Source organism: Siphateles boraxobius, unplaced genomic scaffold (assembly GCF_051911475.1).
Source record: "Siphateles boraxobius isolate OS27281-9 unplaced genomic scaffold, OSU_SipBor_1 46, whole genome shotgun sequence".
NCBI classification, from domain to species: Eukaryota; Metazoa; Chordata; class Actinopteri; order Cypriniformes; family Leuciscidae; genus Siphateles; species Siphateles boraxobius.
This window is the reverse complement of record NW_027509097.1, coordinates 17234682-17261759: the sequence shown is the minus strand read 5'-3', so window position 1 is coordinate 17261759 and position 27078 is coordinate 17234682. Positions and strand designations below refer to the sequence as shown.

Below are 27078 nucleotides of genomic sequence, written 5' to 3'. Positions count from 1 at the left end.
AGAAAGACATCATCTGTTATTATTGAATTTGATTAAATTGTTTCAATTTTATTGTTTTTGCACATTTAAAAAACATTTGACCCTTGTCCCCTTCATCTGTTGTAACACTTCTGTTTGATCCATCCTTCCTTCCTTCCTTCCTTCCTTCCTTCCTTCCTTCCTTCCTTCCTTCCTTCCTTCCTTCCTTCCTTCCTTCCTTCCTTCCTTCCTTCCTTCCTTTCTTCCTTCCTTCCTTCCTTCCTTCCTTCCTTCCTTCCTTCCTTCCTTTCTTTCTTTCCCCTTCCTTCCTTCACTCCCCTGGGTTAAGCAGTAAAATAAGTAAAAAGAACTTTCCACTCTCCTGTGTCTCACGTTTTTAACAGCAAAAAACATTTAATGAATAGTTTAAATAAATTTGTCTTACACCTTAATTTAAAATTTGTAGTTTAAAAAAATATTTAAACATATTTTGTTGTTGAGTCCTAATTCCCAGTGAGAGGCCTGGTGTATGGGTTTTCATGTTCCGTATCTGGTGCCAAATCCGCCTCTTAACAGCATCTCTCTATTCTCCACACCCATTCTCTCTTCCCGCCCAGATGGATATCACTGCCTTAAGAATGACCATCCCCTCCGGAGAGTTTTTTTCGTCTCTTTCTCTCCCGTGTCCCACCTGTCCGCGTCTGTCTCGATCTCTCTCACTGTCTTTCTGCCCTCACGCTGCGCTCTGGCCTCGGATCCTGTCCATTGAGCCGTTTCCAGCAGCTCTGTAATAGGAAGGATTGGAGTGCCCTCGGCACCCTGACATTCTGGCTGTGTCATCATTAACCTGCCCGTCTGTGTATCTGCCCTCTGCGGGGCTTGCGTTTGCTGCATGGCTGAGGCGGGCGCTGGAATGGCACAAATTATGTGCTTTTTATTAGATGTTGGGGTTATCCTATTAATGCGAAGGTAGTGTGGGGTGGATATGATATTGAGTGTAAAGCCCTAAAAAGCTCTCTGAATGCCGTCTAGAGATAATCCCTACCTTCACAACACAGACTTGCTCTTTTCAAAGCCTTTTTCCCATGCATTTTTACCCATTGATCCAAGAGCACTCCTAAACTGCTCACTGAATGCATGGTGATAGGAGAATAATTATTGCTATAATATCAGCTAAACATTGAGATTTTGTCAGCTTGCATATTTTAATAATCACCCAAGACTTAAATTATTATTTCCCCCCATATAACGGTAAAGAAAACAAAAACAATAAGATAAGTTATGTCACAACCATGAAAGATGCTTTGCTACTTGCTGGCCTTTATTTATTTTAATTTATTTATTTATTTATTTATTTATTTATTTATTTAATTAATTAATTAATTTATTTTAAATGTTTTTTGTGCCCTTATTATGTTTTTTCAAATATTACCTTTCATGCAGTGTGTAATAACGCTGTTTGTGAATGTAAAAGGTCTGAAAGTTTGAAAGGTCAAAGTGCACGACAAATAAAGTTATTGTCACATAAAATAAAGAATCTATTTTGACCTGCCAAAGTGAGTTGGCATCAATTCCAGTCCCACTTGCTGTTACATACCTAGCATTGAGTATTGAGGAAGTCTCTGGAGCTGAAATTCAGATATGGTAATGGTCATTTAATTTCTGTCACATGCAGTAAGCGGTAGATCAATCACAACAGACTGGGCCGTCTGACCAATCAGAGCAGAGTTGACCATAAAGGAGGGGTTTAGAGAGACTGAAACCTGGAACAAACCTTTTTTAGACTCTTTAGACTCTGAGAAATGAGGTGATGTGCAATGTATATTTCGGGAAAATTAAAATGTATTTTTTTTACATTGGATGTATGTAAACCTGTTGGAGGAGACCTCCGAAGTAAAATTAGGAACCTTTAAAATTCCATAATAGGAGCACTTTAATATCATTTGCTGATTTTGTTTTGTTTTCTAGACTTGACAGATTTCTTGTACAGAAAACTGAAGAGACAAAAAAAAAGAGTCGGAATTCTGTTACTGCTTTAAACAGAGCTAAGAGTAGCTGAAAACATAATCAAAATAGCCATAATGTTAAATAAATAAACACAATGTTGAGATTGTACTAATTTCCAGAGCTTTCTGCAGAACTCTGCAGGCACAGTTTCCGTGTGGCTCTAGTTATCGTAAAATGTCTAGTTGACTCATCCTGTGCTGTACATATTCAACCATTAAATGCACACATACACACAACACACTCACAGCAGCTTATGACCATTAGGCTGTTGGAATGCTAGACATTCCTGGTAATGCCCCTTAAGAGAGGAGGGGGAATATGGGATATAAATTATGTAAAGCCTTCTCCCAAGAGCTCTGTCATATCCTGCTGTTTTGCTTTTGACTGCGTTGCAGCAAACTCTGTGTTGTTTTCCAGTCAGAAGATAACACCTAATGCTGCGGACCGATATTCGCCTCAGTAAAAGGCTTTTCCACTGTAAGACAAAGGCTAATGTGGTAGCTCGTATTAAACAATAAAGCAAACGTCCCCTTGTAAAGTCAAGAGTTGGTCATCCCCTGAGCAGTTATTCTGCTGTTCCCAGGGTTAGCATTAACATTGTTTTCCTGCGGTTGAAGAATTGCCTTTGTGTTCTCAGCTGCAGGCTTTAGTCTGAGGAGAGACAATTAAGGTGTGATACGTGCACTGAGAGCTAAATCCAAAATGGAGGACTCAGCCTGACTAATTAGTGCTAATTGCTGTATAGGCAAAGCAATTTGCTTGTTTTCTCTTCTGTACTGTAAGTCATACATCTTAAGACACCACTTTCCTTTCAGAGCTTTGCAGTTTACCATGAGCATGCTAACACTTATGATTGTTTTAGAGGCAACAGTGATTAATGGGCTTTTTGAAAATGTGTTGTATTGTCTGATCCTTACATTTCTGTTTCATAAAGCTTTTTCACTTGACATTTTAGATACAGCATGTAATCACTCGTTTTCAGTTCTGTGTTGTTGTTCCTTTTGAAAGAACAACATGGAGTCGATAAGATTAATTTATGTCACAACCATGAAAGATGATTTGCTACTTGCTGGTCATTTGTATTTATTTTTTATTTTATTTGTTTTGTTTTGTTTTTCTTATTTTTTCTAAATGTACAGTATTACAGCCATCCAATGTTGAGGTGGAGCATGCTTCTATGATTGTCATTCTATACAGTTTTAATAAAGATAATAAAAATAAATGTTTTTTGCGTGGACGGGGGCATCTTAATTTTTGATAAATTTTAGTAGTACACTAGAATATAGATGACCTCAGAGATAAAATCTGAAAGCTTTAAAAACTCTAATTTTTGATTTTATGTAGCCTGCAAAACTGTTTAGTGAAACTTAGGCTTAGATCGTGCTGTAAAAGCCTGTAATGGATGCCACTACTATCAAAACACAAGACAATAAGGAGCATGGGGGTTGCACCAGATACTGAAGTCAATCGTTAAAGTGCCTTGAAAAATGTTAAAGGTATTGTAGGTAGAAATCCCCAAAAATACTTTTTTCCAAATTTTTTCAAACTGTCTTTATATATCAATGCATAATTAAAATGTAAGTACTCTGGAAAAGAAATTATAAAGAGGCGTTTGAAGAGGCACGGAAGCTAGTAATAACAATTATGGCAGAGAAAGAACAGTCAAAATTCTCAGTAACTTTACCTGCATATAGAGGCAGCGAAGTCAAACAAGTTAAAAAAAGGAAGACAGTATTTGAAAAGGCTATGAACAAAAAGTCTTTGGATAAATAAAGAAATCATACGAGAGTCAATATCGCCGTGGCTTTCCAGCGGTGGCGACTACTGAGGGATCTCAAGGGGCTGAAAAGTGACTCCATGATGGCTTTATTTCTGCTGGACAGGTAATCTTGCTGTTTTCATTTTGATGGCATTTATTTTTTCATGAAGCATGTATCACTAGCACACGTAGCTACCTAATATAGCTACCTAACGTTACGTAGCATAACTAACGTTACACTGGCTTAGCTATGACAGTGTAACTTTGGTGTCGACTGGTATAACGTTACTGTTAGTGAGCCAGGGTTGAGACGATAAATAAGCAAGAGGCCTATCTGCAGTTGAAAGCTGTTATGTTTAATTTCGCCAAATTTAGGTTAAAAAGTTTAGGGGATCTATTTTTATACTTTACCCTCTGCCTAAACTTTGTTCCTATTTTCACCGTGAACTCTACGTGCTCCGTTTTTTCACGTTTGGTTTGTTGTTATATGCTCTACATATGTTTACCTATGTCTTTATGTTGTATCTGTATGTGCTATACAATATATGTTGTGTGTGTGTGTTATATTATCTTGGGTCTGCAATGCAGTTGTGAGAAGGTGTTTGAGTGTATGTTACTCAGTTTATCTGTAAACAATCTTATGTTATGAATCTTACAAATTCACCATCATCACAGTGTAACTGATAGTAACGGCAAACGTGTATCAATGAAGCTATTTATAGCTTTGCCTTATATTGAGTTTGATTCCGTTACGAGCTAGTAAAATATCTTAAACTTTACCAGTATCGATATGCGAGCTTGATAGTGAGTACTAACAGCCATGTTAATTGTTTATATTCATACTGATAAAGTTAGTTATTTTATTACTTGTGATTCTGACATGATGTCACTACATCCGGTAAAGCTGGTAAACGCGTCCGACTCTTCCAGCTGAGCGAACGGCCGGGATCGCGCGTTCATTTGTTTTGGGGGCGTGGCTTTGGAAGGAGCCGAGAAGGGAGGGGTGGGTGTTAATGGAATAATGAGCTGTGTTTATTGCAGTCCTGAGAGGACTACAGACACTCGATTTTTATAATTTATTTTCCAGAGTACTTACATTTTAATTATGCATTGATATATAAAGACAGTTGAAACAAATTTGGACAAATTATTGTGGATTTCTACCTACAATACCTTTAAGTAAAAATTGTATTTTTATTTTTATTGAGTTCTTTGTTTAATGGGAATCACAATAACCTCATTATACTTGTTTTCAGCAGAAGGCAAAATCTCAGATGATGCATTTAACATTGACCTCGTCAGGGCTTTGTTCTATTTTTATAAGCAATGAAAAGGAAATGTTTGCCTAGAAAAGCATAGCTGAACACCGGAAATCAATGAGAAATACTCACCGATCCCATGGGTCAGTTGTAATTAAAAATGATAATGGCAGATGCTTTCTTGCTGCTTGAAAGCAGTGGTTGAGATGGAGCAGTCAATTCCAGTTACTGTACGTTAGGGTTGGGTATTGGTTGGGTTTTTTCCGATACCAGTACCTACTCGGTATTTTTTAAACGTTTCCGGTGCTTAAACGGTTCTTGAACCGGTACTTAAGAAAACAAACCGCACACACTTTGTCAAAAAAATAATACCCATTTACTTACAGGGTCAAACTGGACACAGTATTAACTTAAATCTTTAAACAATATAAATACAAGTAACATATGGTAATAATAAATAAACCAATATAAAATAAAAATTCACATTTACATAATATCAAATAAAACAATATTGTATCAAACAATGCAATAATACTGGAGATTAATAGAGATTACTACCAGGGTAATCTAATCCTGACATGGCTCCAGGTTCCAATGTTTTGTCTGCTTGAACATGTCATGTAAGTTATCTGGTTGTTGCACTACTTACGGCACCGCTTAGCTTGGCGAGTTTGATATTTCATTCCTACTGCGTCTTAGCTACGCAGCGTTGAATAAACCTATGAAAGAGAACGTTTCTGGTTACTGGTGTAACCTGTTCTCTCAATAGGGAACGAGACGCTGCGTTCGCTGCCAAGCTCCTCGCACTGCCTACAAGCTTCCTTCTGAAATCTGAGGAGCAGATGATGCGCGCACTAATATAATATGACGATGTAAGAGCGTCGAGGCAGCGTCCACGGCATCTGCCAATGAATTGGCGTGATTCTAAATGGGCTTCAGACCATCGGCACACCCAGAGGGCGTTCTGACGCGTAATTTTACACGTGAAATGCAGCCAAACCTTGGAGCGTTTTGCCTTCGGCATCTTCATTAATCCTCTCGCTATCAGTTCAACAAGTGTGCTGAGTAGCGGCACTGACGTCATGCAAGTTGACACCGGAACACCAGGGGGCGTCAGGCAATAATTTTCGTTCTTATTACTACCGTTTACATCAGAACCTGTTCCCTATTGCAGTGGTTCCCAACCCTGCTCTTGGAGTACCCCCAACACTGCAAGTTTTCTTTGTCTCCCTAATCAAACACATCTGATTCAACTCATCAGCTCATTAACCCATGTGATAATGAGCTGAATCAGGTGTGTTTGATTAGGGAGACAAAGAAAACGTGCAACGTTGGTGGTACTCCAAGAGCAGGGTTGGGAACCACTGCCCTATTGGCACCGGGTTTTGGTACCCAACCCTACTGTACATGGAGGTGCTTGGAACTCCAGTATTGCACAAACTTGACATGACCCAGAAGCAGAGTCAGAAATCACAGTGGCTTGGGGCAAAAATGCCACCAAAATGTCCCTATTAGGGATGTAAGAAAATATTGATACATTGCAACATTATATTTGGCGATACTGTATTGATTCTCAAAAACACAGTATCGATATATAGGTTACTTAAAATCCAAGATTCGTGTCAGTAGCTTTGTGTTAGGCTTAAACCCGACCGCCAGAGTGTTATCTGAGAACGCAAACTGTGAAGGGGAGAATTGTCACTGTCACAATTCTGCAAGATATAGGACCCAGATGCAAATGAGCAGACAGGGGTTTTTATTAACAAGACTGAAGACTTGGCGTGCGTTGTGAACCACAGTAGAGCAAGGCAGACGACAACGACAGGCAGGATGGATGACCACTGAGACCGTCAGTAAGATGGCGATGACATGAATGCAATAGAGGCAGCTCTGAAGGAAAGACCAGGCAGGAACACAAGGAACATGCAGCTTGATGTAGATCTCAGATGTAGCTCCAGTCTTGCCACCAGATAGAGGCTCACAGAACCAGAGGCTCAACACAGGGGATAGCTGCACCAGTCAGGCAGTTGAGAGTCAGTGGCCAGGGAACTCGGGACACAGGGCAGGAAGACACAGAAGAACATACAAGACGAGACAAGGCCACAATTAAGATAACCAAAACTAAACTGATAAGATCAATGACTAGAAACAAAAAGTAGAGAAATATATAAAAAGCAAACTAATGAAAACAACTAAGATCTAAGATAAAACTGGAGTAGCTAAAGAAAAGCAAGATTTCCATTTGACAGGGAAAATAACTAAAGAAAAGAACTAAAAATAAAATTCTAAAACAAAAGAGAACTCTAACTAGATTATAAAGCACAAGAACTAAAGCTAAGCAAAACAAAATAGCAACAAGGATAATCAGACACAGGGAATAGGATAACAAACCAGGATAAGTACTAAGATAATTTCAAGGTCACAAAGTATATATCTAAACCTACCCAGCTAAGACATAAGGGAAAGAGGCACACTATAAAGGGACCGGAGTACATGAGGATCAGGTGAGCACAATTAGTGAAATGAGGTGGACTAAACAAGGGAGCGTGGTAACAGGAAACAAGGAGGTGGGACATGAGGAGCACATGGCAAACACAGACCAAGACAGAGCCATGTGCTCAAACACAAGACAAACACAGAAACATGAAACCACAACAACACAGACAAGGCTGCCAGGGCAGAACCCTGACAGATGCAAACATGTGTGAATCGCTAGCGTTAGCATTAGCAAATCCAGCTCACTAGATGATACAATTATTCCAGCTCTGGTAATGAACAGCAGTGATTAGTGATATAAATGCAAATCAAACTCCCACTGTTTTTGATTTTGTTTTTGCTCAGGTTTTATGCATATGGTGGTATGTTCTTTATAACATTATTTTTTTAAATTACTGTCTTACAGTATCGCAATATATTGTATTGTACCTCTGTATCGTGATACGTATTGTATCGCCAGATTCTTGGCAATACAAAGCCCTAGTCCTTACAAAATTAATTTACATCTATTATGACTTTTGCGAACCAATCACATTAATTTCTGTTGAGCGTATGAATGTAATGAACCAATCAGAGTTGTTTAGTTTAGACCGGTGATAAAGAGTTTTGTTTAGTGCTCACGCTCACTGAATTATGCTCTCTTGCGGATTCTCTCATCATTAACAACGAAGTGCAAATACAATGTGATTCATTTTGCAGTGTAGACAACTACACTTCAGTGATTATAATGGAAGTTTGTGCGAGAGTGCAAAACTCATGCTAGACTGAAGTCATGGACCGCTTCAGTGATGGTGAATATTTTTGCTTGCTTTCTGCAGTACGAAGAACAAAACGGTTTTCGAACTAAGACAACCGATGTAAAGTCTTAATTTTCTAATGCATAAAAAGCAAATATAAATAACTGTAATTTTTTATAAATAATTAATAATATTAATAAATAATGTTTAACTTGTTTCGTCTGTGTAGCCTTAAAGAAAGAGCCAATTTATGTATTAATCAACATTAAAAATCATTATTTCTGCCCTGTAATTAATTCCTGTTTTTTAATGTTTATAATTTATATACTTCATGTAGGCTATTTGCATGCAATTGTCATGTAAATAAACATGCCATGTCAGATACAGATTCTGCTCCACCTTTGCACTATTTTGATTTTTGTTGATGTTGATAAAATTGTATTGATAACAATTTAAGTAATTAGACAACAGACAACAGATACATTTATTAAGGTGATCATAAAAATTGCCCCTGGAAATGAATTCCAGTGTGCAATATTGCCCCTAAATGGAAAATGTTCATTTCTGGCCCTGCCCATAATTAATATTAAATTTAGCATGAACTTGTTTCCTTGCAGAGCATAGGGCCTCTGTTTTATCATTTAAAGGTGGAGTATGTGATTTGGAAAACGACCGGCAGATTTTGAAAATACACAATTCAAATGGTCCTACCATCTTTCCTCCAAGCCTGGCTCTGACTCCACCCATTCGAAAAACATGGACGCGCAATCCTGCACGAGCGAAAACTCGTGATGCGCGAGAGATTGTAATGACGATCATGGAACCGGCTTTACTGACGAGATGTGCATGCGTCACGAGCTTTGAGTATGCGCACGAAGGGGGTCACGCGTGCTGGGGGAAGGGGGGTATGGTACAACCTTTTGATTGACGAACTTACTGTCCAATGATTCCAGGTGGTCTTGGAAATGATTGGCTGGAGTTTTTCGAGTCCTGCCCGTTCCACAGATGATTAAATTGCTTAATTTTCATTTCAGTGCTTCTAAATCAGTGGCTGTAAGTGGGTTAGGAATAGGATTTCAAGTTATTTTGAAAAAATGGACAAAAAAGAGAATCACATACCCCACCTTTAACCAATTTAGACAATACAGGTGAAAAAAGTAGTATCACATCACTGTATGTTTTACAAAATATTTTAATTCAATAAAAAGTATTTAAAAAAGTAGCAACTGACATGTTTGATGTTTAAACTTTATTGGTCATTTTGACAGATGGATTGGCAGTGTGATTCATCGATTTGAATCACTTTTTGTAACCTAGTTTATGACTGTTATTCTTGGTTAACATTCAGTGTCACGTTTGATTTTGGGTCATTACAAATCATGTGTCCCATCTCACCATTTCATCATTAACCCACCCTGGTTTTTTTACGACCAGCAGAAAGTGATAAAGCTTGGTAATAGAGACTGACAGGGTCACAGCCTAGATCATGGCTACAAGGCTCTATTTCACAGGGCACACCACCAGAATTCACCCCTCACATCAGAGGCACCTAGGTACGACATTCATGGCTGAACGCCCCATAGACCTGCTCTTAAACGATACACGTTTATGTCTGAATGACCAAAATAAATGAATAAAGGAGTGAGAGTTTTGATTCAATGAGGTCGGCCAGCCAATGAGAGAGGAGACGAGCAGACCTGCAGGGCAGAGATAGGAGCTATTTGTCTCTGGATGTTAGGCCTGTGTGGATCATGGAGTTTCAGTACGCTGTCTCTCAAGGATGATACTAGGCAGTGGGTGTAATAGGAAATCGTATGTATTGTAAGCCCATTTTTAAATCAAAGACTTTCATTAAATTGGGCATCTTAAATTTGTGAAAATTAAATTTCGTGTAAGATGAGAACATTCTGGGAGTTTCTGAGACCTCCAGTTAGACTTTCAGTGATCCATTGAGGGTCTATGTGTATTGCTGCAATATTTCCAGAACAGAGCCTTATGATAATATGAATATACAGTATAATATAAAAAAATATATATATAGAAAATGACAGGGGAAAAAAATGAACAGTAGTAATGTATTATCATGAATTATAATAATACATTACAGTCTGTTTATTGTTTATATTATTTATTAAGTAATAATTTTATATATTCATATATTAGGGATGTGCAAAGCAGCCGGTATTTGTATTTGTATCTGTATTTGTATTTGTTCAGGGGGAAAGGTATTTGTATTTGTATTCGTGTAAAATTCAAAATAGGCGTAAAAATCCAGGTTTTTGTTTTTTGCATTACACTTCTAATTTACGTTATAGTGTAAGTATTCTTTAATTATATCCATTATAATAATTATGAATATGCAATATTGGTTGATGTTTTTCCATAAATCCAGCAATGAACATGTAACAAGGAACGTCATTGAAAAGAAAATAACATAACAGCCATTACCTCATCCATGGTTATACGAACAACTAATAAAATACCATTGTGAACATTATGAACCCCACCACCACCCGTCCTTGTTGGAGGACGCTGAACAGGCAGAATAAAAACAAATAATACTTCAAAGAAAAGGGAAAAACCCCTTTTCTCTAATACTGAAGCCAAAAATTATCCTTAATTTTGCATTAATTTAAAACGCATTGCTGCACAGAGCAGACCTAGGCAATGGAGCTCGCGTGCCTATTGGTTGCTCTGCGGCAACTGCTGAAGCCTATCGATGGACTATTCGTGATGTAAGCACCAATCGCGTCACGTCCCGCCAGAATGGTTATGGCTTAAGTCTATATAAGCCGAGTCCAGATAGGATGTTCTTTGGTTTTTCACACTGAAACGAAACCAGAACGTTCTTTAACTTGTATCTAGGTTATCTTGTTTTATTTTATGCGCATATTATGTAACTTTTATTTTAACAATTCTTCAGTTATAGTAAATAATAATAATAATAATCCTGACATAATTTTTATTGTTTTTTAACTTGTATCTAGGTTCTCTTTTATTATTTTTTGTTTGTTTGTTTTGTGTTATTTTAATATTTTTTATTTTATTTTTTATTTTATTATTTTAATATTTTTTTATGGATTTAATTTTTGGCTATAGTACATGATGATGATGATGATTATGATTAGTATTCTGGCAACATTTTTACTTTCTATTCTTACTATTCTATTTTATTTTATATGCATTTAGGTTTTCTTTGACTATTTTTTTTTTTTTCTCCATTCTGTCACCTGATGGAGTTTTGGTTCCTTGCCACTGTTGCCTTGGCTTTTGGCTTGCTTAGTTGGGGACATTTAATATTCAATAATATTATTGATCTGCCTTACTTAAGGTGGACGTTGACTCAATTTTCTTTTAGAAACAAACTCTGTTATATTATTTTCATGTTATCACTGTGAAGCTGCTTTGATACAATCTGTATTGTAAAAAGCGCTATATAAATAAAGGTGACTTGACTTGACTTGACTATTTATAGTGACCCATGAAATTGTCATATGAAAGTCTTAGTGCAGTCAAACGAAACAATATATATCACAATCCATCAGAATACTTTTTGCGTCTCAAAACATCTCTAATCATTAAATGTATCATATTGTTGCCCAAACCCAGGCGATTCCCACCTCTGCCATTCCTCCACTTTGAGATGTGTGACAGCAGCCCCTTCAACATTGGAGAGCCCAGATCAAACCACAAGACTGAAAGCACACCGTCCACACACTGCACACTTTAACCTGATAGCGCTGCCATCACCTCGAATTGTCAGGCAGGAGATGTGTTCTGTGGCTCGTGTGTGTGTGTGCGCATGTGGGGGGTGTTATTCCAGCCGTGCTATCATACAGGGAAGCCTGGCAGCCCAGGCCAGTAAATCTGTCAGAGATTATGTGCAGATGATGGATTCCTCTTTATGGCTTGTTGATCTGGCTGGAATATTTACACGATGCCATTACAGGGATGATGCGCATGAGCGGCTGATGCTGTGGTCTCACTTATTTAAGCCTGCCTGTCTTTCAGCTCAGTGTGTGCTCTCTTTTTTTTATTTTTTTCTCTTTCTCTCTCTCTTTATTAACCCTAGCTCTTCCTCTCTGATTCTCTCCATTTGTGTGTGTGTGTGTGTGTGTGTGTGTGTGTGTGTGTGTGTGTGTGTGTGTGTGTGTGTGTGTGTGTGTGTGTGTGTGTGTGTGTGTGTGTGTGTGTGTGTGTGTGTGTGTGTACTGTTTCCTGTGAGTGCCTGGGTTTCCTTTGCAGTCAAGATCTATTAGACCATTGTCATCTCAGAAGTCTCATGTTCAGTGATTGTGAGAGCAGAGCACTCAATGCTTATCTCAGAAACACAATACATGTGCAAAGGATCTTTCATTATTATCAGCCTAGCCAAGTTTCTCATAGCAAATTTTTTGCTCTGTACAAAAAGCAGAGCTGTTCCTGAGGGGGTGTTTTTTTGTCTTGCGAGTTGTAGTCTCGTATTCACGTCAAGCCATTTTTCACGCTTGTACTGGACTTAAAGAAAACAGCTGGCTCACGGAGCTCCATCTCATACCCTTGAGCACATCTGTGAAAGTGTGAGAGAGAGGTGAAATACATACATTACACTTGATATTAAGGTAATGTGTATTTTTTCACTCTTAAAAGTTTGATTCTAGATCCTAGATTAACCCTGTAAAGCCTGACAAATATAGTCAGAAAAATCTAATTTTTGAAATCAAACATTTTATTAAACCTTTAGACTAAATATTTTTAAATATCTTTAAAAATTTTGCATGTGTATTTCATGATATATCGAAATTATCAAAATGTCGCAAATGTACATCATGATTTGCATATTAAAATGGCTTGCGATAACTGCAGGATTTAAAAAAAAAAGGTCGCCACAGACAGCAGAGAGTAGACTGGACTCATGACTGTTACATACGTTTTACATGCTTAAAGGAGAACTCTGGGCAATTTTTAAGTTAATCTTGATCGTTATACCTTTGTGAGTAATGTCTATAGAAAAAAAAAATACGAACCCGAGACTTTTTCCGGCTACTACTGAGTTCCCACGGGACTTCAGCGCGAAACTACAGCTAGCCGTCTAAAACACTATTTAGGTGAATTTAAACAATGGCTAAGTTGCTAAACGCATCTTGTTCACATGTTCATGTTGGACAGACATTTTAATTGCATTTTGTGTCTGTTAAGAGGCACAAAGACACTCTTTATGTCCATGCCCCCATAACTGCCGTTTTAGCTGAGTGGGAGCTCTGGGCATTAGCTGTAACAGCTCCGTGTTGCAAGCACCAATCTGGTTGTTTTTTTTCTATAGACATTACTCACAAAGGAATAACGATCAAGATTAACTTAAAAATTGCCCGGAATTCTCCTTTAATGTTATTAAATTCAATATGCGAAGTACTCACATGCACAGAAAGCTATCTCTCAGACAGTGCATGATCCCATGTTTAGTTCTCTTCCACAACTTATATGGCCAAATTCACACACAGTTATGTCAAAATGCCTCTCTTGGTGAGTATTCACGTAAACACAATCAGTTATCAGGGCCTCCAGACTAACTTTTCCACTGGTTGCACTGGTGCTACCAACTTTCTCAGTTGGTCGCACCAACATATGATTTGGTCGCACCTTTTTTTTTTTTTGCTACATGCCATGGGATTAATCAATGCTAGTAATGAATAGTGGTCTTAATCTGCATAGCCTAGTTTTGCACTGATGTAAAAAGACTGACAGTGACACAAGACCTCATGTTAGCAAAATGTTTTTAATCTTTTAACTATCAAATCAAAAAACTCTCAAAAAAACACAAAAAAACATGTATGGTCTTTTAATTTTTATATGCCTTAATTCCTGAATTCCTAATTGGCGCTTTTCACCATCAGCAGAGGTGGGTAGAGTATCCAAAAACTGTACTCAAGTGAAAGTACAAGTAGCCTACTTATATAAATATTTACTCAAAGTAAAAGATAATAACCTTAATAGTTAGCCTACGTGAGTAAGAGTAATAAGTATCCAATGAAAAAGTTAGTTACTAGTTACTTCGGATCATATAGGCCTAAATTAAAAATATCTAAATAATATCATGTATATATACTATTTTTATCATAATTAGATAGGCTATATCTTTGCAACAAAAATTATTTCTGCCATCTGAAGCCTGAAAACCATTGCCTGTCCTTTGGTTTGTATAATAGTAACTTATACAACTACATTTGGATTATTGGACAATGTCACTCTGCAGAGTTTTGCATTCAAAGGTATGTAAAGGGAACCATTGACACAGAGAAGAAACTCTTCACATGTGCTCGCGCTCATGACCGCTACTGAACATCTGAACACAAACAACGATCAAATGCACATCGACGGATCTTCTTCTGTCTGTTCTCCAAAATGTAATCAAATGTATATTTCTGCAAGCATGTTTAAAACTGTTTAACTGTGCCTAAGGCAGGCAAAGGCATTTTCAAGTCGAGTTCGCACGCCACTGCGCAATACACACATTACCGCGGGATGGCGGGTGTTCATTTCATAAACTGTGGACAATGGTAGCTTATTTAATGTAGCCTATAAATTAATGTAGGCTATATTTCCAAAAAACGGATAATTTCATAATTTGTAGTAGTGATATCGTGGCGTAATAATCTGTTTGGTTGTAAAATGTATTACCTGAATGAAATGAAATCGAATGCATCGTCCAGTGGAATCATTCATTCACAGACGGCATACGAAGATGTTCAACTAATAAAGATCTGCATCAATGGCAAAAATATGATGCATTTGCAGATTTTCTTTCACTAGACTGTAGGTCCACGACCACTTCATCCAACGCTCTTGATGTTACGACTCTGAGTCGAGTGTGAATTGAAATCGCTTCAGAGGATTCAGTGCGTGCAGGAAACTGAACAGATCATTCAAACTGATTCGCTGAACCGATTTAAGACAGCTCTGATTTAAGACTTTTAGACAGATCTGCCAACTTGTTTGATGAATTCTTTGAACAGAATCGACTCAAAAGAGTGATTCATTTGTGAATTGAGCATCGCTCATGCCCATAAAAAGATACAGTGCGCTTGGAATAAACAACGCATTTAACAATATGTATTGCATTAAAAATGAAGTAATGAGAGGAACGTCGCCCAAGTACAGCTTTTTCATTAGAAATGTACTCGAGTTAAAGTAAAAGTACCCCCATTTAAAGCTACACTTAAAAGTAAAATTTCTCAAAAAAAAAAAAATCAAGTAAATGTAACCATTTACCATCAGTGTGCAATGCGCGTGACGTGTACGTTCGTTAATAAATAAACTGCAAGTGGCTTGCGGAAGAACATTGTAGCCGGAGCTACTTCTCTCCGTTAATGTCTATGGCGAGTCAAGCAGGCACTGGGCAACTCCGCTGCCGAGCCAACCCCGGGATAAAATAGTCAGAATATAAACACTTGCTATAGGTGTACCGTAGTGATTCAGGATAAGTCAAAAACACGGTTTGGAAAATGGATTCATGATGTACTCGTTCATTTTGAACATAAGTTACGGACTGCATCAGCTGCTGATACAACGGCGTTCTGTTTCGCATGTTTGAATTTAACTGAGTACATGACCATACACTTAAACAATTGCGACCACATAAAATTTTATCTCGCACATTCTCAAAAAATGAGTGCACCATTTTGGTCGCAGTCTGGAACCCTGTGTTATGTCTTAAGTGGACTAAACAGTTGAGAAAGAAAGTACACGTGTAACAATACATTGGATCCATGCAGCTCTTAACCCTCTGGGGTCTAAGGTGTTTTTTGGGACCTGGAGGTGTTCTGACATGCTCTGACATTTGTGCTTTTTTCAGTTGCTTATAAACATATTAATGGCAAAGGTGTAATTAAGCTCTATTTAGCACAAACAGGGCTACCATAATATGTGAACAACATCATGTATGTACATGTTTGTGTTTTTGAGAGAATATTGTTTATGCATGGTTATTGAAAAAACTAAAACTTAAAGTTTCTGAAATAAGGCCACAAAACACATACTAAATATGTGTCCACAAGACTTTTGACTAATGGATGTTGTCGCCTAGAATTTTTGCTGCAAAATCATCCTGCCAAATCATTCACATAAAATAATACATTGATTTAAATTTAGTAAAACACTTTTTGTTTGGAAAGGCAATATGCGAAGGGGGCATGACTCAGATTCTCAGAATCAGATGGTCAGATTCAGATTCTGAGAAGACAAAAGACCTGCTTAATCAGGCTGCATAATGAGCTTTTCACAGGTGTGTCACTGAGCCACAAGAAAGAATACAAGGACAAAAGAAAGAAAAAAAATATATATATACTACAAAATTGGTTCACAGTTGGAAACATCTAGAAAATGTTTTTATTTTTCCACTTCTTTTTTTGCATGCAAATTGTATAATATCCAAGGTGAACATTTCTAGTAATTGTGTAGTTAATTCTCATACTCTATTTTCAGAAAGTTTTGAATATGTATCCTCTCCCCAAATTTGTCACTAATAAAAAACAATAAAAATAATTTGAAGAGAAGGCTTATAATGACCTTTTAAGATTTTGTTTACATATACCTTGTAAATATATTATTTGCTATTTTATTAAAAAGGTTTCAATTACAGCAACAATTAAAATAACAATATTTCAAGTGTAATATTTCTTTGTAAAAACTAAAGTATACTTTTTATCATACGTATTTCAAAGTTAAGGATTCATTAGTTTGAATAAAGCCTACATTGGAACAAACACTATAATAGCATCCTAGTTGATTACTTTTTTTTGACAAAACAAACATAGCCTAATATATTTAACATTTGAGCAGAAATTGGTGAACAAAAGCTTATTTGATGTGGCAGTAGTCTATTTTACAGTAAAAAGTTAATAATCTATCCAAAACTAGTCAACAAAATGTTGTCGTTCATATTTCGTCTGTAACATAGGCATATCATTTGTTGTTTTTATGATAGCCTATATTAGGGCATATAAATATTAATTTGCAGTTTAATACGTTGCTTATACAAAGACATTTTAACGTTATTTCAACATATTTCAGTCAATTTTCACTCATCTCATTATAGCAATAGGGTTTGGTAAAAGCTGTTCAGTTCATTCATTCACACACAGACGCGATTCATATTTAAACAGTCTTTTTGCGGTTTACATAAACTAGGATATCACCATTAGAACAAAAATAAAAAAAACTCCGTTGCTCCCCGAAATGAATTTAAACCAGCACTTCTGAGGTAATTTCCCAGGATTATTCCTCACAGCCTTGCTAGACAACGTACAGTACTGTAATCTGAATAAATTTGGTGTGCTGATCTCATGTGATGGGCGTTTACATCTGCGTTTGAATAGCACGCGCTCTCAGTGGGCGTGTCAAATTAAAAGATAATGAGATTAAATGAGAGCGACTGACATCTCTCTCTTTTCATATAGATTACATAAAAAGAGAATATTTGTTTTTGTTATGAATTAGATCATTTAAAAGTACAAACTTAAATGATTATAAAAATATATTGCTCATGCCTGAGTGAATAGTAGTGACGGAGAGCCAGAAAGCACACCCTGTTTATTTTCAAATTTAAATCAATGTATTGTTTTGTGTAAATGATTAGGCAGGATGATTTTCAGATAATTTTGAAGCAAAAACTCTAGGCAACAACACCCATTAGTCAAAAGTCTTGCGGACACATATTTAGTAAGTGTTTTGTGGCCTTATTTCAGACACTTTAAGTTTTAGTTTTTTCAATAACCATGCATAAACAATATTCTCTCAAAAATGCAAACATGTACATACATTTTGCTCAAATATTATGGTAGCCCTATTTGTGCTAAATAGAGTGTAATTACACCTTTGCTATTAATATGTTTATAAGCATCTGAAAAAAAGCACAAATGTCAGGGCATGTCAAAACATCTCAAGGACCCCAAAAACACCCTGGACCCCAGAGGGTTATTACTGTCATCGACAGGTTCGACTGCGGCGTTCCAGCAATTCCTCCCTCGTCGCTATAGATCCAAATCTAATAAGGCTGCACCGAGCGGTCAGCCCCAGCCGTCAACAAGCTCCTCGTACCGGCAGGTACAAAAGGAGAGCGTTGCCTCTAGAACCCCTCCCTCGGGAGCCTGACCTGAGGGCTGTCCTTCAGGCTAAGAGGGCTTCAGGGAAAAGGTCCTAGCCAAAGTATTAGGACCTCTAAGGGCTGTCCCCCCTGCGGCAGATTAACCGAGGTTGTTCTCCAAGCGGAGCCCTCAAAGAAACGATGTGGGGTTCCAGCCGATCCAAGACCCTTCGAGCCATATCAATTTCCAGCGAAAGCACACCGTGTCGTTTGTCCCAAATGCTTGCAAACGACTATGATCACAAAATCAGTCTAGATGAATTCCTGCCAGTTCTCCGCTTCAGGGAATTGAGAACAGTGCTCGAAAAACACCCGAGGCCAGCCTCGAGAGGCTGGTTCCCTTAGTAGATTTTGTAGAGGCATGGCAATGCCTAACCAACATATCTGCATGGGTCCTGCGTATAATACAATTAGGATACAGACTGCAGTTCGGTCACCGCCCCCCCCAAATTCACTGGGGTGGTACAGACTGCAGTGGTTCCAGAACAGGCTCGGGTAATGGAACAAGAAGTACACGCTCTGCTGGTCAAAGAGGCCATAGAACGTGTTCCTCCTCCAGACAGGGAGTTCGGATTTCACAGCCGTTACTTTATAATTCCAAAAAAGGATGGAGGGTTGAGGCCGATTTTAGATCTGAGACACTTGAATCGTTCTCTGAGGAGGTTCAGGTTCAAGATGCTCACTATCCCCATCATCGTGAATCAAATCAGGTCTGAGAACTGGTTTGTCACGATAGATCTAAAAGACACATATTTCCATGTCTCCATCCTTCCATGTCACAGGAGGTTCCTAAGGTTTGCTTTCGGGGACAAAGCGTACCAATATCGGGTTCTTCCGTTCGGCCTAGCTCTCTCCCTGCAAAAATTAACCAAGCGCATGGATGCAGCTCTGTCCTCACTGAGGCTCCAGGGCATCTATATCGATGACTGGCTCATATTGGCTCAGTCTCGAGAAATGGCAGTTCGGCATCAAGATGTCGTCCTTAGTCATATTCAGAGCTAGGGGTTGAGACTCAACATGAAGAAAAGCATGTTGGTGCCCACCCAGAGAACTATGTTCCTGGGCGTGGTATGGGACTCGACTACGATGCGGGCACAAATGTCTCCCGTGCGTATCGATTCCATTCTGGCCATGGTGTCCAGGATGAAGCTAGGCCACGCCATTACTGTAAAGCAATTTCAAAGACTGCTGGGCCACATGGCAGCTGCGTCCAACATAATACCCTTGGGCCTCCTGCACGTGAGGCCCCTGCAGTGGTGGCTGAAAGCCAAGGGGTTCTCCCCAAGGGGAAAACCATTCCGTATGATCAGAGTTACGCACAAATGCCTTCGTTCTCTATCAATTTGGAAGAAACCTTGGTTTCTGTCCAAAAGTCCAGCGTTGGGAGCGTCATGTTGCTGGAAAACCGTTTCGACAAACGCCTCCCTCACTGGTTGGGGCACGGTCATGGATAGCCGCTTTTTGGCAGGACCATCATCGCTCTTGGCATATAAATTGCCTAGAGATATTGGCTGTGTTCAGAGCTCTGAGGAGCTTCCTCCCAGACATCAAGGGCTACCATGTCTTGATACGGTCAGACAATAAATCGGTGGTCGCTTATCTGAATCGCCAGGGGGGACTCAGATCGCGCCCTCTATCCAGACTGGCGCATCAGATCCTCCTCTGGTCCCAAGGGAAACTGTTGTCCCTCAGAGCAATGTATTGTCCCAGGGGGTCAGAATCAGGGAGCGGACATCCTGTCGAGGCAGGGGCTGAGGCCCGGGGAATGGAGACTTCACCCAGATGTAGTGAAGTCGATATGGGAGAGATTCGGCCCAGTGGAAGTGGATCTTTTCGCGTCTCGAGAGACGTCCCACTGTCCACTGTGGTTTTCTCTCACACATCCAGCCCCATTGGGTTTGGATGCCATGGTACAGGTGTGGCCGAAAGGTTTGTACGCATTTCCCCTGATCGCTCTGCTAACTGCCCATTGGCTTCAGTTCTGGAGTTCCTTCAGGATCGCTTCTCTGCTGGTCTCTCCCTGTCCAAGGTGTACGAGGCTGCTATTGCAGCTTTCCATGCGCTACTAAGTGATGGGCCTCTGGGGAGGCACCAGCTGGTCATACGTTTTCTTTGTGGTACATGGAGGATGTGACAGACGACCAGGTCCAGAGTTCTTTCTGGGACCTGGCGGTGATTATTGAAGGGTTATCCCTGCCCCCCTTCGAACCACTTCAGTCGGCATCAGCTGAGGACCTGACGCTTAAAATGACTTTTCTCCTAGCCATTACCTCGCTTAAGAGGGTGGGAGAACTCCAGGCCCTGGCAATATCGCCAGCTTGTTTGGAGTTTGCCCCGGGAGGAGTCAAAGCCATCTTGCATCCGAGACCTGGCTATGTGCCCAAGATGCCTTCCAGTATGGCACGGTCTACTGTCCTGCAAGTATTTCATCCTCCACAACATGTGTCGGCAGAAGAAGAGAGGCACCATGTGCTCTGTCCTGTCCTCTTCTTGGAGGAGGTCGGACCAACTGTGGTGTGTTTTGGGTCACCTAAGAAGGGGCTCCCTGCATCCAAACAAACAATTAGCAGTTGGATTGTACAAGCTATTGCCTTGGTCTACCAGGTGCGCAATCTGCCTTCACCTTTGCCATGAGGGCTCATTCCACTAGGGGCATGGCGTCCTCTAGGGCCCTCTACTCAGGAGTGCCCCTCCAGGAGATCTGTGAGGCAGCCGGTTGGGCTACCCCACACACCTTTATCAGGTTTTATAGCCTGTGCCTGAGACAGTTTCACACTAGGGCAGGCATATTTGGTACGTGGCATAGTGGGCATTCGTTCAGTTCGAGTTCCCTCGAAAGGGAACGTCTTGGGTTACGTCTGTAACCCTTGTTCCATGAGAAGGGAACGAGACACTGTGTCGCCTCCCACGCCCCTTCATGCCTGGGAGAGGCTTGTTTCATCACGAGGCTAACGCATGTGTGGGCCGGCATCATTTTATACTTCCGGTTATGCCGTCACATGTTACGTCATGATGCAACACCAATCAGGATTGGAATAGTTTCATTCATACTTCAGGGAGCGTCCCCAAAGAGTCGTTTCTAACAACGCAGTGTATCGTTCCCTTCTCAGGGAACAAGGGTTACAGACGTAACCTGAGACATTCTATGGATTTTGAGAATGTAACAATAATGTTTCATAGTTTGGAGCGGCTTGATCGCTTCAGTAAACATTCTCTGCACGCGCTGAGTTTGAGTCAGTGCATTTGAAAAGCAAAACACACCAAACATTAGACTTCATATTTTTACTCCAATCTCATTTCATAATGAATAGAAATGTTTGAAGTAACATATGATAATCCATATATTTTTGTCTAGTGTAGTGTTACTGAAGTGTTCCTTTTTAACGATTTATAGGCTGCCTGCTATCTAGGCTATTGTTATTGTTTTATGCAGCCCTACACATATATGCCTACAAGGCACTCCAAACTTGGTGTTCATATATATATATATATATATATATATATATATATATATATATATATATATATATTGTAAATTTCATAATTTTAACCAGAAAAATCTAAAATGTATTCCCAAAATCGTGCAGCCCTATAGTTTCTCTTGATATCAGCATGTTCACAGGTGTTTATTTTTTTTATTTTTTTTTATTTTTAGATCTTCAGTTTTTCTGAATTTTGCCTAATCCTACTGGCGTTGATGGATACTGTAGATTGTAAAAAATAATGACTGCTTTCACAAACACTCCCTGAAACCTCATCCATTATTTTTGCAATCTCATTAATTCCAAAACACGAGTCTCACCAAACAAACAAAAAATACGTGTGGGAGTGATATATTGGTGAGCAAATGATGACAAAACTTAAATTTTTGGGTGAACTGGCCCCTTAACGCTCACAATTAAGCACAATAAATTCATAAAGCCTATATTCCAAAAAATATATACTGGCCTTGTGCCTAAGCAAATATAGAAATGTACCTCAATAAAACTGTCAGAGCTTTAAAATAAAAAAGCTGCATCCAGAGACAGAGAGAAAAGCATTTCCCTGTGGAATTTTTACTGCAGGTCTGAATATCCCCTCACATAAAGCAGGCTCAAGGTCGACGTCAGTCTCTTCTCTCACGCTCATCAACAACTCGACCGCCACTGTCAGACGCAACACTAAATACCAGACATCCCCACTGACCTGCCAGTAGCACTTCTAAGCCAGAGAGGAGGAATGGTTTGGCCTTAACTCAGGAGAGGTCAGCCTTCAGAGATGGAAAAACATCAACCACTTACATTTTCAAACAAAGAAAAATTACACCGCCGTTTGCTTTGACAAGTTTCTTAAAACAATGATGCTTGTCACTGGTGCAGAACAAGTAGAAACAGGTAGAAAAGAGGCCTGGCTAAATATATACCAGCGTTTCTTCACTTTTCTTTTTTAAACTCTAATGTTATTATGCAGTGCTGTGAGAAACTGCGATTGCTGAAGTTTATAATGTGAGCCGCCTCTTGACATTACCTGTTACCTGTTATCAAAACAAGCCACAGAATACAGCTTTATTCCCGTCCTGGTGCCTCCTTCTCTAATATTTGCTCCCAACGCCATGACATTTGCTCCAAAGGTCGTTTCTGCATTCTTCTGCAGTTTAAACAATGCTTCGTTTGATCATCATTCACAGTCAAAAAGTTACAGGGTGGCTCTTGTGGAAAACAGCTTGGGATGTGACCTAAGAATGCTGGGATAAGCTTTTACAAGTGCTGCAGCCATCAGGCTTTGTAAGATGAATTTGCTTTCATGGATGTTGTGTGAGCTTTTTTGTGTTTGTCCAGTGTAAAGCCAACTAAGGGATTTGGCAGAATATAGTGTCCTAGATACCGTGTCCTGATTGATTAATTTGTTTGCTCCTGTGTGTTTTCTTAACAGATCAGGTTTTTTTTGTTGTTGTTGTGGTTGTCTGTACCTTTTGCACTTTGTCCATCAGGAATTTTCTCATCTGCTACTGTTTTATTGTTTGCAATGCCAGCTTTTACATGTAGCCATGGCCTTGAAACCATATGTGTACAGTGAGAGACCGATATAGGGCTATATCTCAGCCAGGGCGATTGATCGGCTGATATTTGGCTATTTCATGCCGAATTTGGACTAATTAGCAAAAGTTCCTAGCATCTGTTTAGTATAAGCTCCAAAACATGGGATGTTAATTGAATGAAATCCATTAGAAACTGTTGTACAATGATTATAAATTCTAAATTCTATATGTTCTATATTTCTATATAGTTTGATTGGCATCCTCAAACAGGCAACAATTAAGTTAATTAACTGTTAATTAGTTTAATGAATAATAATAATTATAGATGCACAATATATAAGTGCAGTATCGCTAATAGCCAGTGTTCGAGTTTTTTAAAATCTTACAATATATAGGCAGACATGGATATGTAATTGCGAGCTAATTAAATGTTCAAGTCAGCAAATCTCAAAATGAATATCCATTTTTAATATACATTATAATGTTGTGATGCCTTAGTTCACTTGTAGCATTCATTTCTTTTTATTGTTTTATTTGAAATTTATTTACACAAAATAGTATTGAATTTCAATATCAGCCATTTATGGTTATTGGCCATAACATAAAAATAATTATTGGCTTATCAGAATCCTCCAAATTTTGTGTAATTTAGTGCATCCCTAATGCATCCCTAAAACATTTAGTGTCGGCCCAAATTCGGCCCACATCTGGTACGCGTTGAATCCACATGTACCAGATGGGGCCGACACTATGTTGCTGTCTCAATATTGCTGTTTATATTGCCATTATATAAGTTGGCGACTAGCATTTATACTAGTGTCTTTGTGAGCCTCTGTGCATGATTCAATAATCTATTGGCTTGGCAGGAGTAAACAGTGTGTTTACCTTGAAGTACAGGGTCATGGAGAGCGCTCTCTCAGCGTATTTTGATCACTAGAGACATTCTGCTCTCAGCTGAGTTGGTTTTAATATCCCAGAGGCCAATCTTGAGGCTCATTTAAGTGTACTTTAAGAGTGGTGACCATTCCCATGGCGTCTTTTATGGTGAACCACATCCACCGATCGCTTATTTGAAGAAAATAGAGGAAAAAAATCAACTTGAGCTTTCAATCTATATACCAAACCCCAACACACACACACACAGATTGCACCTGTTTTTCCTTTAGTTTTTATATTCAGTGCCTCATAAACTGTTGTTACTCTAAATGCTATGTTCTATATTTTTATGTAGTTGACTTTAAATTTCTATATGTTGTCTTTAAAGAGATTTTTTTCTCTCTCCGAGATGTCGTTGATGTCGAATGTAGGAAAATTAGCTTTTCAGAATTCTTCGGAGGGATTGTTTTGACCCTTTGACAGGCTGGCCTGTGTCTGGTTTCTTTTGTTATAATTTTCTGGTCCAGCAGCCAGTCGAATGTTGTTTTCCTCATGTCTCTCTAGGGTTTTACGGGAATAAATGAGAGCTCTCAAGCTCCAGCTTAACAAGGTTGTCTGGAGTGCCAGCGTGAGTGGAGGGAGTTTCGAGTTCTCCACCCACAGAACACTCCTCAGAGGGTTTTGCCTTCAGCTGCGGTCTATGAGCTTTTAAGAAGCCTGTGTATTATTTTTTTATTTTTTTTTCCTGTTGGGACCATTTGTGTTATGGAGTTGATGTTAATCACTAATTGTACCTTGATGGGATCCTATTTGATGAAAAGATATACAGAATAGAGGCAGATGTGTGCAGATGCTAAGTGCTGTCACCGCAGCGGAGGCCTCGGCTGGGTCAAGACCTTGGGCACAGTGGTGCTCAATAAGTGCTTAGAGACTTAATATTACTTTACAGTGCATTAGACAGTGAGCTATCATAATACCTGTGAAAACAGGCTGATGCGGTTCCCTGAGTACTGAAATTATGAGCTAAAGCAAGTGGAATTGTGGTACACTGCCACACAAGTGAACAGGTGTTTCCTTCAGAGACTTTTATGTCCAATTATAATTTTTATTAAAACAGCTTTGTTTTGTGTTTTGGAAGATGTTTTTTTTCTTTGTTTGTTTGTTTTTTGAGTCGGTAAGATTGAAATGGTTTTGAAAGAAGTTGGCTGGATTTATTTGATCAAAAATAGTAAAAACAATAATATTGTGAAATATAATCATTTAAATTGTGTTTTCTATTTTGATATATTTTAAAATGTAATTTATTTCTGTGATGCAAATTATTTATGCCTTAAGTGTCAAATGATCCTTCAGAAATCATACTAATATGCTGATTTGGTGCTCGAGAAAAATTTCTTAATATTATTATTAATTCTGAAATCAGTTTTGCTTATTTTTGTGGAAACCATGATAAAAAATTTTTGGGATTTTTTGCTGAATATTAAGTTCAAAAGAACAGCTTTTAATTGAAGTAGAAATCTTTTGCAACATTATAAATGTCTTTCACTTTTAATCAGTTTGATGCATTATGCTGAATAACAGTGTTAATTTCTTTGAAAAAAATCTAACTTTTTACAGTAGTGTCTATTTTTTTAAATCTTAAAATTACATTTTTCAAATGACGAAGATTTTTAACATAAACCGTATTAAATGTAATTTATTACACAAAGTACAACTGCCCCCCCCTCCTCCCAATTTACGCCTAAATTAGAGTATTTCAAAGAGATTTATATTGTGCATCATTTCTAGACAAGTTGTAATTTTGTTACACAATTTCATGTGTATAAATAAATATTTAATATGTTTTGAATCGTAAATAGACTGTCAGACGTTGCTAGTGGACAAATGAAGAAAAAAAAATGGTGAGAGTGAAAAGTCCTTTAGGGGAGTTTACTTTTCACAAAAAAGAAACACCCGTACACACTTCTCTGCCAATTAAACATCTGAGCGTCTGAGGGCAAGCGTCCAATGGGTTCATCACCAGGACACTTCTAGGTTTGTTGCAGAAGTAGGCCCGTTTCTTCCGGCAGAAACACAAATCCATTTTAATTCTCTTCATGCCTGAAAAGAGGTTCACAGTTGGCGAGTGGAGCGATATTATCCGGGGCTCTGTGGAGCGAACTGCAGAAGAATGTGAAGTTGGAGACTCTCGTTTGGCAGGTCTCATGCTGTGTTATTTAACGATCGGTGAGCGTGTCAGTCTAACAGCTGCGCCTTGAATGACTGCCGCCAGCTGAGGACGATACTGAATGCCTGATTCCGCCAAGATAAGGATCTGTTTCCATTACAGAGCTGGCACTCCTCCCGCCAGCTACCTTGCCTTCGGTTTGCCACAAAGATGTTGGGATGTGACAAGATTCAGTTCCCAGAGAAATCATTGTTTTGAACTGTCCTTACATGATTAAGGCTGTTAAGAAAGGCGAGAAACCCAGCTGGATTTAATTGTTCTGACATTCGGACAGCATTCAGAGAGAAAGAGAAGGGAACAGCAAAAAGAGAAATCTCAAGTATGTTTGAAATGGAGTCTGCTGAAAACATTTCAGCAGGACCGTATGAAGTCGGCCCGGGTTAAAAATAGTTTCTCTGGCTCTTGTCTGTGGAGAAATGTTTGCCTGGAACTTGATATGTCCTCCATTGACCTACAAGCATTGATTAAATCCTATTGTTTTCCTATTGTTTGGCCTGTTATTAACTGCTCATGTACAATATCATAATTTTGGATGTTTCAATGAAATCAAAATGGAAGTTCTGTGGCTTTATGTCTATGTCAGTTAGCTTTAAAGCATTCATTATGCTGGTATACTCCTAAA

General features: G+C 38.7%; 2 protein-coding genes across 3 annotated transcripts in view; both read left to right on the top strand.

Moving 5' to 3' along the window:
• Nucleotides 1-27078, top strand: part of shisa9a (shisa family member 9a) — a 736130-nt gene that overhangs the window by 122057 nt on the left and 586995 nt on the right. The gene's annotated exons all lie outside the window — the stretch shown is intronic.
• Nucleotides 1-27078, top strand: part of fam20cb (FAM20C golgi associated secretory pathway kinase b) — a 63329-nt gene that overhangs the window by 18938 nt on the left and 17313 nt on the right. The window lies entirely within an intron of this gene.